Source organism: Triticum aestivum, chromosome 7A, assembly GCF_018294505.1.
Source record: "Triticum aestivum cultivar Chinese Spring chromosome 7A, IWGSC CS RefSeq v2.1, whole genome shotgun sequence".
NCBI lineage: Eukaryota > Viridiplantae > Streptophyta > Magnoliopsida > Poales > Poaceae > Triticum > Triticum aestivum.
This window is the reverse complement of record NC_057812.1, coordinates 654,646,632-654,662,072: the sequence shown is the minus strand read 5'-3', so window position 1 is coordinate 654,662,072 and position 15,441 is coordinate 654,646,632. Positions and strand designations below refer to the sequence as shown.

General features: G+C 49.3%; 1 long non-coding RNA gene across 3 annotated transcripts; it reads right to left on the bottom strand.

Annotated features, from left to right (window-relative positions):
• Positions 1-8,882: 8,882 nt before the first annotated feature.
• Positions 8,883-12,757, bottom strand: LOC123149023 (uncharacterized). 3 transcript variants are annotated; one of them, XR_006474312.1, is made up of 3 exons: positions 12,331-12,755; positions 11,879-12,022; positions 8,883-11,546 (listed from the first exon to the last, which is right to left on the bottom strand). It is a non-coding gene; the product is annotated as an uncharacterized lncRNA (long non-coding RNA). The 3 variants fall into 3 exon arrangements; XR_006474311.1 differs by having other exon boundaries at positions 11,879-12,757; XR_006474313.1 differs by having other exon boundaries at positions 8,883-11,540; positions 11,879-12,757.
• Positions 12,758-15,441: the final 2,684 nt, after the last annotated feature.

Below are 15,441 nucleotides of genomic sequence, written 5' to 3'. Positions count from 1 at the left end.
GATAAGACCGATCACCATTGTTATCTTTTGGGAACCCGATGCCATGTCCATGAGTTTGGCTTGGAAGGCATGGGGACAAGCAGATGTGTGGAAGCGTGGACATACACTTAGATCAGAGAACAAAAGGGTACGAGAGTTCTAGCTCGCATGGATCTTGCACAGCGAAAAGGCACGCTCCTCCGTCTTACTATTTCATCGCTGGGTAGCACCCGCGCATGACAGTGCGCAATGGTGGCTCAAGATTCTAATATCCTTGATAGCTCATATTCGGTCGGTGACCAAGAATAAGCAAAAGTCCAGCAGCAGTACGGTGCCGAATGACGGCTTCTCAGCAATAGTGATTGGCGCTAATGAGCATCGACAATGCTTGGCGGCTGCAATAGACAACGATCTTGACCTCCAGCGCGGCCGAGAGTCTTCGCGCTATACATGGCTTCGCTCGCGTTCGCGGGCAGCTCCGCGTTGGCGACGGGAAGGAAACATTGGGGCCTACAGGAGAGTAGACACGGCAAGCTATGTGCGCATTTGCATATCACGTTAGTTATGTGCGCATTGTTATTCTCCAAATAAGAGGGTGTTTGTTTTCATGAACTTATTGGTTTAGGGACTTTTTTTCCCATCTAAACCAAACAGGAAGGACTTATAAGGACTTAAAGTAGGCATTTATGACTTATGAAATAAGATTTTTAAGGAGGAACTTATAGTTATAATATGATCCTTTAGTCCATGTTAAATCCCAGTAACCAAACATGTACGAACTTTTTAGAGACTTGAGACTTATAAGTTGGGACTAAAAAAAGTCTTAGGACTTAGAGGGTGCTTGGATCCAAGGACTTATTTTAGTCTGACTAAAAATAGTCTCTTTAAGAGGCTAAAGTTCCAAGCACCCCTGACTAAAGAGGGGCTAAAACTAGTCTTGAGACTAAAATGTTTTAGTCAGGGGTACCCCTACTAAGATGTGGATTAGTCATTTCTCTCCTCATTTAACTCCTCTCCTTTAATATAGATGAGTTCTGCATTGGAGGGTTTGGAGGATAATAAATGCTCATAAACTTGATTTTAGTCTCTTTATTATTTGGATCCAAGCATGGATAAGGCTAGCAAGTTTTAGTCCCACTACTTTTAGTCATGAGACTAAAACGTATCCAAGCATCCTCTTATGAACCAAACAAGGCCTAAAGACGCCATGATTTGGTTCCTAATTACTGACAAACCCACCCACATGCAAGTAGTATAATCTACGCACAGGACCGGCACATGTCACATGGACCATTGTATCTCCTTATGTTTTTAATACAGTACAAACACAAACTCTTATACATATGCATATGTACACGCATTTCTATAAACATGCACATGCACATCCTATTTCTATGAACACATTCGAGAGACCGAGTCAACGTCATCTTGAGATTGGTGAAGTCACCCGAGACGCTTTCCTAGTTGACGGAAACATTTCCTCCTACTGAACGCACTTCACCGAAAGGTATGAAATACAGAAAAAAAAATGCAAGCATCAATGTTAAGTCTGGGACTTAAACTCTGATGAACAGAGGGTAGCACTGTTCTCCTAATCGTCGAACCACAAATTGGTTCCCATATCTCTCTACTTGCTTCATGTGTTATCTTGTCCGCTGGGCTAAGAGCATCTCCACTCGTTGGCGCCCCCAGGAGGTCATATTTTAGCCACTTGGGATCGCGCCGGCAGAATTTTAGGCTTCGGGAGGCAAAATTTCCCAGCCGTCGCCCCACCCAAGACGCATTCCGAGGACGCGTGGCGGCACCCCGCAGCTTGACACCGTCTCCAGCATCATCGAGGACGCCCGCCACCGTCCGCCGCGCACCACCAGCCCTCCGTCCTTGTGCCCTTCGTCCAGTTCCCTCCTCCACGCGAGCCCCGCCCCGGCCATGCGCGCTCTCCGTTCCGCGCCGGCCATGCGTGCTCCGCTCCGGCCGCGCAATCATGCCCTTCGCCACGGCCGCGCGAGCTCGAGCTCCGCGCCGGGCACACGCGTTCTCCGTGCCGGGCCATGCGTGCGCGCTCCTACCACGCGAGCGCGAGCTCCACGCCGGGCACGCGAGGCGCTTGCCTTGTTGCGGTCAGCTTCGGCCTTGACAGAGGCGTCGTCCGCGACCCGGAGTAGGGCAGCTCCCAGGCGAGGGAGGCGGTGTAGGCTGCTAGCGCCGGACGCGCTCCAAGGTCACCGATGGAGCGGCGGCAGCTCCTAGACGCGGGCGCAACGAGTGTATCTCCACTCAGCTCGAGTACAACGGCAACAGGGAGGACCGCCGGTCCGTGACGGAGCTGGGTGTGGTCGCCAACGAGTGCAGCTGTCCGGGAGCACATTCTCGCCGCCCTCAGCTCGGCCGGCCTCCAGCCGTGGCTCAACACTTGCTCGACCTCCGGCCTCCACGCGCGCGCGTGCTCGACCTGCACGCAGGCGATGAAGGCCGCAGGCGAGTGGCTCGAGCTGAGGGCTGTGCGGTGGCCGCGGTGGCCGGCGAGGGGAGGGCGAGAGGAGGACGCGGAGGCGCGCCCCTAGCGTGCGGCGGCGAGGAGGAGGCCGTGACGGTGGCCGGCCGCGCGAGCTTTGTGTCCGGTAGGTGGGGCAGCGGCTGAGGAAAAGAGAGAGGAGAGAGAAAATAGAGAAAGGAGAGGAGAGGGGAGAGAGAGGGGCTGGCAAGTGGGGCAGCGGCTGCAAAAAGTAGATGCCGACGTTGCCAGCTGCGCTCAGGGGGCTGGATGTGGGGTGGGCGTGCCAGCGCTAAATATCGCCAAAACCAGCGCAAAACGACGTCTCAGGGGCCTGGCTGGGACGTTTTTTACCCACGGATGCTAAAAAAAGATGCTTGAGGGGCGTCCTGGGCCCTAGTGGAGATGCTCTAATGGGTTTATATGCATTTGCGTGACGGTGACATGGTCCTTAGCTACAAGATCTAACTAACACATGTGTACACACAAACTCCAGTGCTCGCTAGTAGCTGCTCGCCAAACTTAAAGTATGGAATGCAACTGATGATCAACTGTCTAATGGAATTTCGAGGCGGCCGACTAGTACCGGCCGGCCCTGTCGAGGCAGGGTAGCGGTCCAGCGCGGCCACCGTTCCGGTTCAAGATGCACATGCCGGGGCAGCCGTCGTGGTCGCGTTGTACGCCCGCTCAAAGAACCAGGCAAGCTCTAAGCATGCCAGGTGCGTGGGGAGACGAGTTGCATTAGTTAGCAGCGAGAACGAAAACGGGAGGAGAAGACATGTGCAGTTCATTTCTACCAACATTTTATCATCATTTTGTAGACAAATTCACATCGTTTCGATCCAATTATGATAGTTAGACTTTTCCCTCGTGCTCGTGCTGCACGAATAGCGGCCAACGGTACCCCTTGCTCTCAAAACTAAACTTGACCCCAAGAAGAAATAGAGAATAGGGTTTAGGGTTTTCCGTGTTGCAAAGCCTCTTCATGTCTTTCTATATATAGAACAATCAGCATACAATTACATACGTACAGGGTACGTGTACATGACACGCTAGACCTATTTTAACACTCCCCCTCAATCTGAACTTCTACTCTGTACAAGGTTTAGATTGGTACTAAAACGGTCTAGCATCTGTCTGGTGGCTGGTTTAGTAAACACATCAGCCAGCTGATCGTTAGAAGTAATGAATCTGACCTCAAGAGCTCCAGAAGCAACACGCTCACGCACAAAGTGAAAATCAATCTCGATGTGCTTGGTACGTGCATGGAAAACTGGGTTGGCAGTCAGATATGTGGCCCCTAAGTTGTCACACCAGAGGACCGGAACACGCTGCTGAGACACTCCAAGCTCTTTGAGTAGTGACTCTACCCAGATGGCTTCAACAGCTCCATTCGCCAAGGCTTTGTACTCGGCCTCTGTGCTCGACCTCGACACTGTTGGTTGTTTCTTCGAACTCCAGGAAATGAGGTTCGGTCCAACGAATATGGCGAAACCTCCAGTTGAACGATGATCATCCGGACAACCTGCCCAATCCGCTTCAGTGAAGATACTAATGCTAGTAGAGACAGCCTTGAGAAATTTCAGCCCTGTGTGCAACGTTCCTTTCACATAGCGTAAAATCCGCTTAACAGCTTCCCAGTGAGCATCAGTGGGCTGTGAGAGAAACTGACACACCTTGTTCACTGCAAATGAAATATTCGGACGGGTGAGTGTCAAATACTGCAGTCCACCAACAACACTGCGATACCGGAAAGAATCATCGGTACTAAGAGGCCGTCCAGACACTCGTGCAAGCTGCTCGGAAGTAGACAACGGTGTGGAAGTAGGCTTACAATTCTTCATGCTCACACGGTGTAAGAGATCCAAGGCATACTTCCGTTGAGTCAATGTCATCCCCCCGGAATTGTAGGACGCTTCCAAACCAAGAAAATACTCCAATGGCCCAGGTCCTTGATAGGAAAACTGGCAGCGAGGGCATGAACAAGACCATAAACCGCACATGGAGAAGATCCGGCAATGACAATGTCATCCACATAGACAAGCATATAGATCTGAACATCATGATAGCGGAAGAAAAACAGAGATGCATCTGCTTTGGAGGAGGAAAAACCCAAAGCAAGAAGACGAGCACTGAGCCGAGCGTACCATGCACGAGGGGACTGCTTGAGCCCATAGAGCGCTCGCTGAAGCTTGCACACATGCGAGGGAAAGCGAGCATCCTCGAAACCAGGTGGCTGCTGCATATAGACGTCCTCAGAGAGATACCCATGAAGGAAAGCATTGCTGACATCAATCTGCCGAAGACTCCAACCGCGAGAAACAGCCAAGGCAAGAACCAAACGAACGGTGGCCGGCATGACAACCGGACTGAAAGTATCACCATAGTCAATGCCAAGCTGCTGTGTGAAACCACGGGCGACCAGACGAGCTTTGTACTTATCAACAGAGCCATCCGGACGGTGCTTGGTCTTGAAGATCCATTTTCTCCCAACAACATTGACACCGCGCGGCCGAGGCACAAGAACCCAAGTCTTGTTGTGATGCAGAGCAGTGAGCTCATCAATCATCGCGGTACGCCAGGCAGTCTCACGGAGAGCATCATGATGAGAGACAAGCACCACAAGAAACGCACGGCGACGGGGATCATAGCGGATAGTCCCGTCAATAGGAACAAGAGCACGGCGAGTATGATCGCAGGTGCGGGTAACCATGGTGTGTGCAGGAGCAGCTGGGGGCGTCGCGGTCGAGGGAGCGGGACTTCCCTCTACAGAGGGCGACGGGAGCTGCGGTGGCGATGGCGGAGCAGCATCCTCGAGCACCGAGGCGGGGGACACCACGTCACCACGCGGCAAGGAGGCCGCAGAGGGGCCAGGCGAAGCGGCCGGGTCCGTGGACGAGCCGGGCGAGGCGGTACCCGAGGGGCCAGCCAGGCCGGGCGAGGCGACGACCGAGCCAGGCGATGCGGGAGCCGATCGGGGAGACGTGCATGTCCCATGCACGTCGATCGCCAAGGAGGGCTGCGCGACGGCCACGTGAGGGGGGCGGGCAGAGGGCGTGCATGCGCCAGGCACGTTGAGCGCCGGAGAGGGCGGAGCCGAAGAATCCTGCACAAAAGCAACATGGTCTGGAATAGGCGTGTCAGTAGACAAATAGGACAAGTCGTATTTGCGCATATGGTCACCCGTGGCCGGTTCAGTGGGAGGAAAAGAGAGAACATCAGCCAAAGAAGAGACATCAACAGTGACCCCAGGAGTGGCATAGGGAAAAACAGACTCATCAAAAACAACATCACGGGAGATGTAGATACGTCACGTGGACCGATCAAGAAACTTGTATCCCTTATGCATCGGACTATAGCCCAAGAAAACACACATGGTGGATCGGAAAGCAAGTTTGTGTGCATTATATTTACGCAAACTAGGCCAGCAGGCGCACCCAAAAGTGCGAAGAAACTTATAATCAGGGTGCACCTTAAGGAGACGATATATGGGTGTATCTTGTTGAAGAACAGGTGTAGGCATGCGATTAATGAGATATCATGCCGTAAGAAATGCCTCATCCGAAAAACGCAATGGGAGAGAAGAATGAGCCAACAAAGCAAGGCCTGTTTCAACAAGATGACGGTGTTTGCGTTCAGCAATGCCGTTCTGCTGAGACGTGTGCGGGCAAGACACACGATGAGAGACGCCGGTGCGCTGGAAATAACGATGCAACCGGTGATACCCACCATCCCAGTCGGACTGCACATCTATGATTTTAGTGTCGAGAAGACGCTCAACATGAGCCTGAAAGGCATAAAATACTTGCTCAATGTTAGACTTATGCTTAAGGAGATAAATCCAAGAGAAGCGAGAGTAATCGTCAACAAAGCTCACATAATATTTATAACCCCCGGAAGAAGCAAGAGCTGTTCCCCAAACATCAGAATGAATTAACTCAAGAGGCATAGTGGAAACATGATGTGATAAATGATAAGGCAATTGTCGACTTTTAGCACGCTGACAAGCATCACACACGGAAGGCTGACGTTCAGAAGAACACACTAAATCATTATTCCTAACAATGTTTTGAACAATATTATTTGAGGGATGACCGAGACGCTGGTGGCACTGGGACGGGGTGGTCTTGACATTGAGGGACGCTTGGCGGGTGGAGGATGACGACGCGCGACCAAACGGGATGGGATAGAGTCCACCATGACATCTACCGTGAAGAAGAATTTTCTTCGTGACCGTGTCCTTGACAAGGAAAAAGAAACGGTGAAATTCCACAAAAACATCATTATCAAGGACGAGACGATAAACGTAGAGAAGATGTTGATGAATGTGTGGTAGACCAAGAATATTGCGTAAACGAAGGGATGAACCGGGTATAGTGGAATGACCAATATGCGAAATAGGCAAACCTGCACCGTTTGCCACTTGCACTTGATCCTTCCCGCGTAGCGCTCGTGGAAGTGAAGACGATCAAGATCATTCGTCAGGTGGCCCGTCGCACCGGTGTCCAGAATCCAGTGCGGCGGCTCATGGGAGGAGGATGTGGATGCGGAGTTGGTGGCGCGGTGGTCATGATCATAGCGGCTGCGACAGTCGCCGGCCTCATGACCCCAATTCTTGCATATCTGGCACCAGGGACGCCAGCGGCGGTTGCGACCACCCCCGTTGCCACCTCCGTTTCCTCCTCCGTTGCGGCTATTGCCGCCGTTGTTGTTGTTACGACCAGAGGCGTTGCCCTGGCCGTTACCATAGCTGCCCGAGCCGGGCGGGAGGGAACCGGCGGAGGGGCGGCCGCCGCTCGGGCGGCCAGAATCGGAGGCTCGGCCGGAAGTGTTGTTGTAGACCGCACAAGACGCGGCGTTGGTGGAGGACTGCCAATCCTCATGCTCGGACTGCTGCTGCTGAAGGGCCTCGTAGTGGAGAACACTCGAGTAGAACGCGGGGAACGTGATTGGCACGCCCGCGAAGTTCATGGAGGCGGCGATGGGGTTGAACGCCGAACCGAGCCCTGTCAGCATGTAGTCGATGATCTCATCATCGCGAAGAGGAGAGCCGGCGGCGGCCATCGAGTCAGCGAGGGCCTTGACCTTCTGCATATACTCGCCAGTGGGACGATCTCCTTTGCGCAGCGCCTGAATCTGGCGCCGAAGGTTGCGCACGCCGACACTGTTCTCGGCGGCAAACATGGTGTGCACGGCCGCCCAGGCGGCGGCGGCCAACCTGCAGCCAATGAGCTGCGCGGAGATCTTCACGCTCATCGAGCCGAGGAGATGCCCGAGAACCTTCTGATCCAGCGTCCACCATTGCTCGTAGTCGGGGTTGGACACGGTGCGGGCGGCCTCGCCGGTGCCTGTCGTCACGGTCGGCGGCGGCGTAGTGGCTTAGCCGTCGAGGAAGCCGTGGAGGCGAACTCCGGCGAAGTTGGGGAGGGCAAGAGCCCTCCAGAGCATGAAGTTGATGCGGTCAAGCGAGACCGTGATGGGCGGAAGGACCGGGGTGGGAGCCGTCGCGGCGGGTGGGGCGATGACGGGGGCGACCGGGACGAGCGCGGAGGGGGTGGTGAGCGTGAGCGCAGAGGAGGGGGTCAACGTGGGTGCCGGCGCAGTGGACATCGCGGCGGCCGCGAGGAAACTGCGACGGTGGCGGCGGCGGGAGGAGAGGCGGCGGCGGCTAGGGTAGGCTCTAATACCAAAATAGAGAATAAGGTTTAGAGTTTTCCGTAAGGCAAAGCCTCTCCACGTCTTTCTATATATATAACAATCAGCATACAATTACATACGTACAGGGTATGTGTACATGATACACTAGACCTATTTTAACAAGAAGAAAACTCCAGCGCTGGGCAACCAGTCGGCCGGCCGGCCGGTCACCGCGCATCCCTCTGATCGCTTCGGCTGTCGCCTCCATGGTCGCTGGTTGCCGTGTCACCCTGTCGTAGCATGTTGCTTGGCAGGTTGCAGCTTGGCAGCGTACTGGTCACAGCTCGGCGCATAGCCGGTTGCAGCACCAGCGCCTCCCATTGCAGCTCACGCCATTGCTGGTTCCAGCTCGCGGTGGCCATGGTTGAAACATATGGGCTACTTGCTTCCTGCATTTTTGTTGCCTGGTCCCAATATGCGTTGTGTGTTGGCTTTTGATCGCTAGACCAAAATTCTCAGGAGCTAATACACGTACAATGTGCAAAGCTACGTTGGCTAGCTAGCTTTGCTATGGATCGAAAAGATCTTTGACCGAGCGACTCTCTCGTTACTTGCGATCGAATACTTGATAGAGGAAAACACTTTTTTGCGGTGCGGACAACTTGCACCTTTTCATCTTTTCTCGTATCTCTACTACTATTAAACAATCAAACAAGAACTTTCTTACGTACATCCCGCAAAACGTATACAGACACATCACCACCACAGGATGAAGCCTACACGACCCAATCTAACAGCCATTATTAATTTATTCGAGATCTGGTGTGCGCTTAGCAGTTTACATGGACTGACCATACTCCACTAGATGAAAACATGAAACTCTCCATCCCACCTCCGCAGGCCCTCAAATCACGCTAATCTAACCATCTAATCAATTTGAATAAAAGGAAACTAAACCTAATCGTCTCCCTCGCCCCTCTCCCTGCCTTTCCTCGCCACCGCCCCAGACGAAGCTCAGCAGCCCCGTCGCCTCCCTGCACGGCGGCCTCGATCCCTGCATCGCATCGTCGCCTCCCTAGACGGTTCCCTCACGGCCATGCACCGCGTTGACGCCTCCCTGCCGGCTCCCTTGCCACCCTGCACCGCACCGTCGAGTGGGTGGCCGCCCCTCCTTTCACCTACAATCAGATATTCACATATTTGTCAGGCTACAACAAGATTATTATGCATCAATTTGCCTGAGTTTTGAAGCAGCAGACAGCCCCATCAGATCGGCCAGGTATGATTTCCACGGCCAATGGAAACCCACCTGGTCGCCCAATCAGATCTGCCTGAGTTGCGGGCGCCCTGCGAGATGACGACAACTTTGTGTTGTTCCACGTTGACGACACGGTCGTATGGTGGACGTTCGAGTCCCCGACGGATACCTGGTCACCGGGAAGGACTTCATGCCTGCGGCGTAGCTCTTCTCCAGCGTTTCCGATACCAACAAGGCCGACGGGAAGTATCGGCTCGCCAACCAGCAACAGGACGGCAAAACCTGGTGGCACGAGGGCGAAACCTGTTCCCGCTGCTCCCGGAGCCGTTCAAGGGTGTTGAGCAGATCGGCGTCATCCGATATGGTCTCCAGGTTCAGTCCCAGCTTCGCTTTGCTGCCTTACTGCACAATTTCTCTCCTATCTGTCGAGATTTACCATTCTTGTCTGCTATTCTACTGAATACTATTCTTGGATAAACACATTAATCAGTGTGGTTAGATGGAGTGACCGATTTCACAAAAAATTGTCATGTTCTGCTACTTGGGTTCACAGTCTATAGGTGTGCTGGCTCTAACAGAGTTTTCTCATGGTGTTTTGTTTTCTCATGGTGTTTTTGTACAGTCCAGAGGCCCAGAACCTAAGAGAATCTTCGGTTAACCCTACTGTGTGGAGCGGTGATTGAACTGGGCACAGAACCTGAGGAAACAAATATTGTAGTATGTTCATGATTATATATGCATAATATCGTACTGGTGTTCCTGCCATCGAATATTTCTTGTGTACTATGTTTGAGAATTTGTTTCTATTAGCACCAAGGAAAAAAGCGGCACTATGGGTTACTACTTACATAATAGAGGGAAACGTGCAACCAACCTGTGAGGCCACTTAATGTGTCACAAAAGGAATCAAACCTGAAAAGCACAATGATGACAGAGAAGGAATCACCGGAAGCGCTAAAATACAATGAAAAAGACTAATGCGATAAGCAGTTTCACGGCTGGAAGCATATAATCTGAACTGTTTTTCAGCTCAAAACATTGAAAGCACCAAATCATTGTACTTCTTTTTCTCCTACAACCATCCTATTTATGGCTCATGACTAAATCTTTCAAGCACAACAACCATGATTGGGAACACTAAGATCCTGATTGTGACAGTTGCATATGGCATCCTCTCGGCGTAACGACTTCAGGACCATCAGCAATTCAGGTATCTGAACTGTTTTTCAGCTCAAAGCATTGAAAACACCAAATCATTGTACTTATTTTTCTCCTGCAACCATCCTGTTTATGGCTCAAGTAAATCTTTCATGTACAACAACCATGATTGAGAACACTAAGATCCTGATTGAGACAGTTGCATATGGCATCCTCTCAGCCTAACAAATTTGGAACTCCATTTGTGTGTAAAAAAATGTTACTGTACTGACATTGGTGGTACAGGCATAAATGCTGATGTGATGATGTCCGATCAGGCTCCATTTCATGATCCAAATTCCTTCAAATCAAACCGGACATTTTGTAACAAGGAAAATTTCAATAATTACGACTCAGCGTGACGACTTAGGGACCCAATTTGAGGACCTATTCAACATCACCAACTCAGGTAAGTAACTTAAATATATCACCAACTCGAGCCTATGTAAAGATTTTGTCACGCAGGCCAAATGGCAGGTCCTAAAGAGTTGAAGAGACAAAGGGAAAGGGAGAGGTATGCACTAAACATGGCTCATAAGAAAGCTACATCTACTATTCTTAATGCAGAACACACCCCATCTAGGACACACGCGGCAATATCATTATCACCTGGTTTGTCCATTATATTTTGTTCTTTATATATGATTGAGCAATCAGAAGTATAATCAAATATATGATCAAGTGATTTCTTCTGCCGGATTTTCACACCGCCGAGAGGCCCACTGCGCAATCTGCTGTCACCCAACTACGATACACACCAGGTGTTGAAGGTGATGTTCGTTCTAACCTTAGAATATCTTCATTTGTGTGTGAATAAATGTCACTGTACAAACATTGGTGCTGTAGGCATACCTGGTGATGTGATGACAGCAGATCAGACTCCATTTTGTAAAAAGAAAAGGTGTGCATAATGAAGCCTCTGGTAGCAGATTCTTTGCAATGTTTTGGGTTGCAATCGCCACTTGAATCCTTAAACTGCATCTTGGGTAACAGAGCATGCCAGGGTGAGCAACTAAGCGTCACAAATAAAGACGGGGAAGCCAGTAAAAGAGTAAATAAAACATTAGAAGAAATTCTGCAAAATTTGAGATCACAAAACCATAGGAGCGTCGTTTCCATGTAAAGACCAAGTATTCTTTTTTCCTTTCTGTTCTGACACAAGTATAAGCCACGAGATGTATAAAAAAGAAAACATCCTATTCTTTCTGAGCACCCCAAGCACAAAACTATGTGCCTCATCAGAAGAGCTGAAATTAATGAGAAAATATCTCGATTTTCTAAGCTAATCATCTCATGAGAGTTGAGGTATTTACCAAAAATCTTCATGGTACAACCGTACAGCTTGATCTCCAAAAGTTCAAAGCATGGTTGACGACGCCGGTATTTTTGGTTGATGAGTACTATTATTAGCCCCTGCATTCCTCAAGCTTCTGCTGCAGCCTCACGTTGTGCTTTAACTACAGAGTAGTGGCAAGATATGTTAAAACACAACAAATGATAGGTACACACTTAAAATAAATTAAAGTGTGCATTCCTGATGTGCGTTACCAAAAACCTAAATGGTAAAAACTCTCAAAATATCAACCAGATCCTGAATCTCACAATTTAGTAAAATAAGACTAGAATTTCATTTCCACTTCAATTGACAAATGATAGGTACACAAAAACTATGAGTACTGATTAAGAAGCTGACATCCCATTACAACTACCTGAGTCCGTCAAGTACCTGGAGCAGCCGAGCAGTAGGCGAGCTGCGAGCACCTACCTGGAGCGAGTGTGGGAGCCAAGCACGGGGGGCAACGATGACGGCGGGCACGTAGACGCACTGGATCTCGGTCCGCTATGATATGCCCGCTCCCGCATCGTGTCCAGCATGCCCCTCTAGCTCCCGTCTAGATCTGCGCTGGGACATGGGGATGGCAGCGGCAGAGTTTATCTAGGTAAGACCGGCGGGGTTGCTGGCGAGGCGAGGCCGTCGTGCGGCGAGGAGGCGGCGGGGCGAGGCAGAGGGGTGGAGGAGGAGGCGCTGGGCGACATCGTGGCAACAGGGAGGAGGCGTCGTGCGACGGCGCGGCATGCGGAGGAGAGCAGGCAGCGGGGAGAACAGGCGGAGGCCACCATGGAATGGGGAGTGGTGGGGAGAGAGTGAAGGGATAAGCATCTGCATGTCTCTTCTTTTTCTTTCTTTTTTCTTTTTTGATCTAAACTTTTTTGGTCAAGTACTAATAAGCATAGGTGTTCCTCTAAGAAAATATAGACGTTGTCCAAGTCAGTTTTTCTTAGACGACAAGTCATTTTCTTTATCAATAGCCCTTTTGGTCATTTGCTTTATATTAGCATCGGATGTTGTCCAAAAATATATTGGGCGTGTCCGATTTGACTGTGTGGGTGCTATGTTTTTATATGTCACAAGGATTTAGAAAAATGTCCAGTCATAATCATTTTGATAGCTATTGAGATCTTTATTGATATTTGTTATTGAACATATTAAAAAGTTGTAATCATGCAGGTCATCTTGTGGTCTCTAGATGTTAAATTTCATGGAGTACTTAATGAGAGATATTGTTTCCGACAATCCGGAACAGGTATATTTTGCTTCATATTATGATACTTATTATTTTGTGGTGTGTCAGTATTTCAAAAAAGTCTTATCACTACTTGACTTTATATTCACATGACACGTTTTAGAAAAAAATAGTCATCATTTTACTTAACTTGGAATTCAATGATGATGATATAAGAAATCAAGACTTGAAAACTTGGAATGTTCTTGGACTATGTCTGTTGTTCGTCTTGGATTAAGATTAAGACTTAAAATGTTTTAATTATAGATATGATACGTGTGTTGCACGTGCACACTTACTATGTATCAAAAGATTGATGTGGTTACATAAAGTCATGGTAGCACAAGTTGTATCTATAGATTGTGATACATGGTGATGCATCTTTGTGAGGTTAATTGTGTGCCCCATTTATTAATGCTTCTACGGTTTCCGATTTAGTGGTTTACAGTGAAGGTGCATAGCATCGATATGATTAGACTTAAGATATAAGGAGAAATAATGGTTGAATACAAAAGTTAAATACATGGTTTGTCGTTTCCTTAAAGGACAGAGCTATGATAATAAATGAAATATGCTCAAAGTCTAACTTACTTTCACATTTTGTTGTATATGGATCCAGAGTTGATGACCAAGATGTTGTCTATGTGTGTTACTTAAGTGTCAATCTCTAGGACAAAATTGACTAACATACTATTGTATGTAACTTGTTCTTGTTTAGTCCATTTCAAAACTATATCTGCAAAAGCATAGTTTCATACAAATTAAGATTTGAAATAATTGTTTCCTAACTAGGATAACTAAACAAATTTATTTCTATGATTATACGTGCGTTGCACGTGCACGCTTACTAGTGTATATAAAGGGATACAATGCTGCCGCGTCCAACACTCGGCAACCAACACGACGCAACTCAGACGCGTACAAACACTTGTCCGTTTTCTAACCTAAACACTAGAACGACTAGTACTAGGACTCATTGGACTAATACTTGACCAAACCTAATACTACAACTAGATTAACTTCTACATTCACCTCCTTAATCTGTTTGTTTTGTCTTCATTGCTTGCACTCCGACTTTCTTCCTCATCTCGATGAACTTCTGTCGACCGAGGGACTTCATGAGAATGTCGGCAAGCTGGTCCTTCCTGTTCACGTGCTGAACTTCGATCATCCCTTCTTCAATGCACTCTCGGATATGGTGGAACCGAGTATCGATGTGCTTGCTCCTCTCATGATGAACCGGATTCTTGCATAATGAGATTGCAGCTTGGTTGTCGATCTTCAATGACACCTTCTGCACCTCCTGCTTTGCTAGATCAGCTAGGAGTCTTCTCAGCCACACTGCTTGACAAGTCACCGTGCTTGTTGCTATGTATTTTGCCTCGCATGAAAACAGTGCAACCACCTTTTGCTTCTGAGAATTCCAACTGATAGGATTTGGGACAAGGTAGAATATCATGCCCGTTGTGCTTCTCCGATCATCAACATCACCTGCCATGCCACTATCTGAGTATCCATGAAGGATCAATCCTTCCTTTCCCTTTCTGTACGTGCAGCCAAGATTAATAGTGCATTTCACATAGCGCGAGATTTGCTTGACCGCGCTCATGTGTTCGGTTGTCCGATTCTCCATGAAACGACTCACGATCCCGACTGAATAAGCCAAGTCAGGTCGGGTATGCACCAAATATCTTTGGCTACCCACAACGCTTCGATACATTGTGGTGTCCATGAGCTACGCTTGCTCAACTTGTGGCATTGGTCCATTGGAGCTTGTGTCTCGTAGCAAACTGTCGTGCCACACTTGTCCAATAACTTGACCGCATAAGCCAATTGGCATAGGGAAATCTCCCCAAAGTACAGAATGATCTACCTCGAGATCGTATAAGTGAGTTCTAACCTCTAAAACTTTGGAAACCTACCTCTACGGATTAAACCCCACAACTTATATAGGCACCGGGGATATCTAGGGTTTACACATGGTCGATTACAATCTAGGGATAACATGCCGATCCTTCAAACACGCTTTGAAGTGTACGCTAAGTCTTTGGAGGTCTCCATCTTGATTATGCCAAGGGCCAAGGCATGTGGGGCCCATTCTTCCTTTGCAGGTAGGTCCTCGGCCCGGGCCACGAACGGGAGGCCGACGTGTGGTGCACCGCCTAATCTAGGACACTGTCAGTAGCCCCTGAACTAGTCTTTCAAGCCAAGGACAATCGGCTCCTTCCTCGGCATTGCTTCATAACTTTAGTCTTCAGCTTCGTAGGCGAGTTCTATCTTCCATGCCGGCTCCGTATTCTGAGGATATGCTC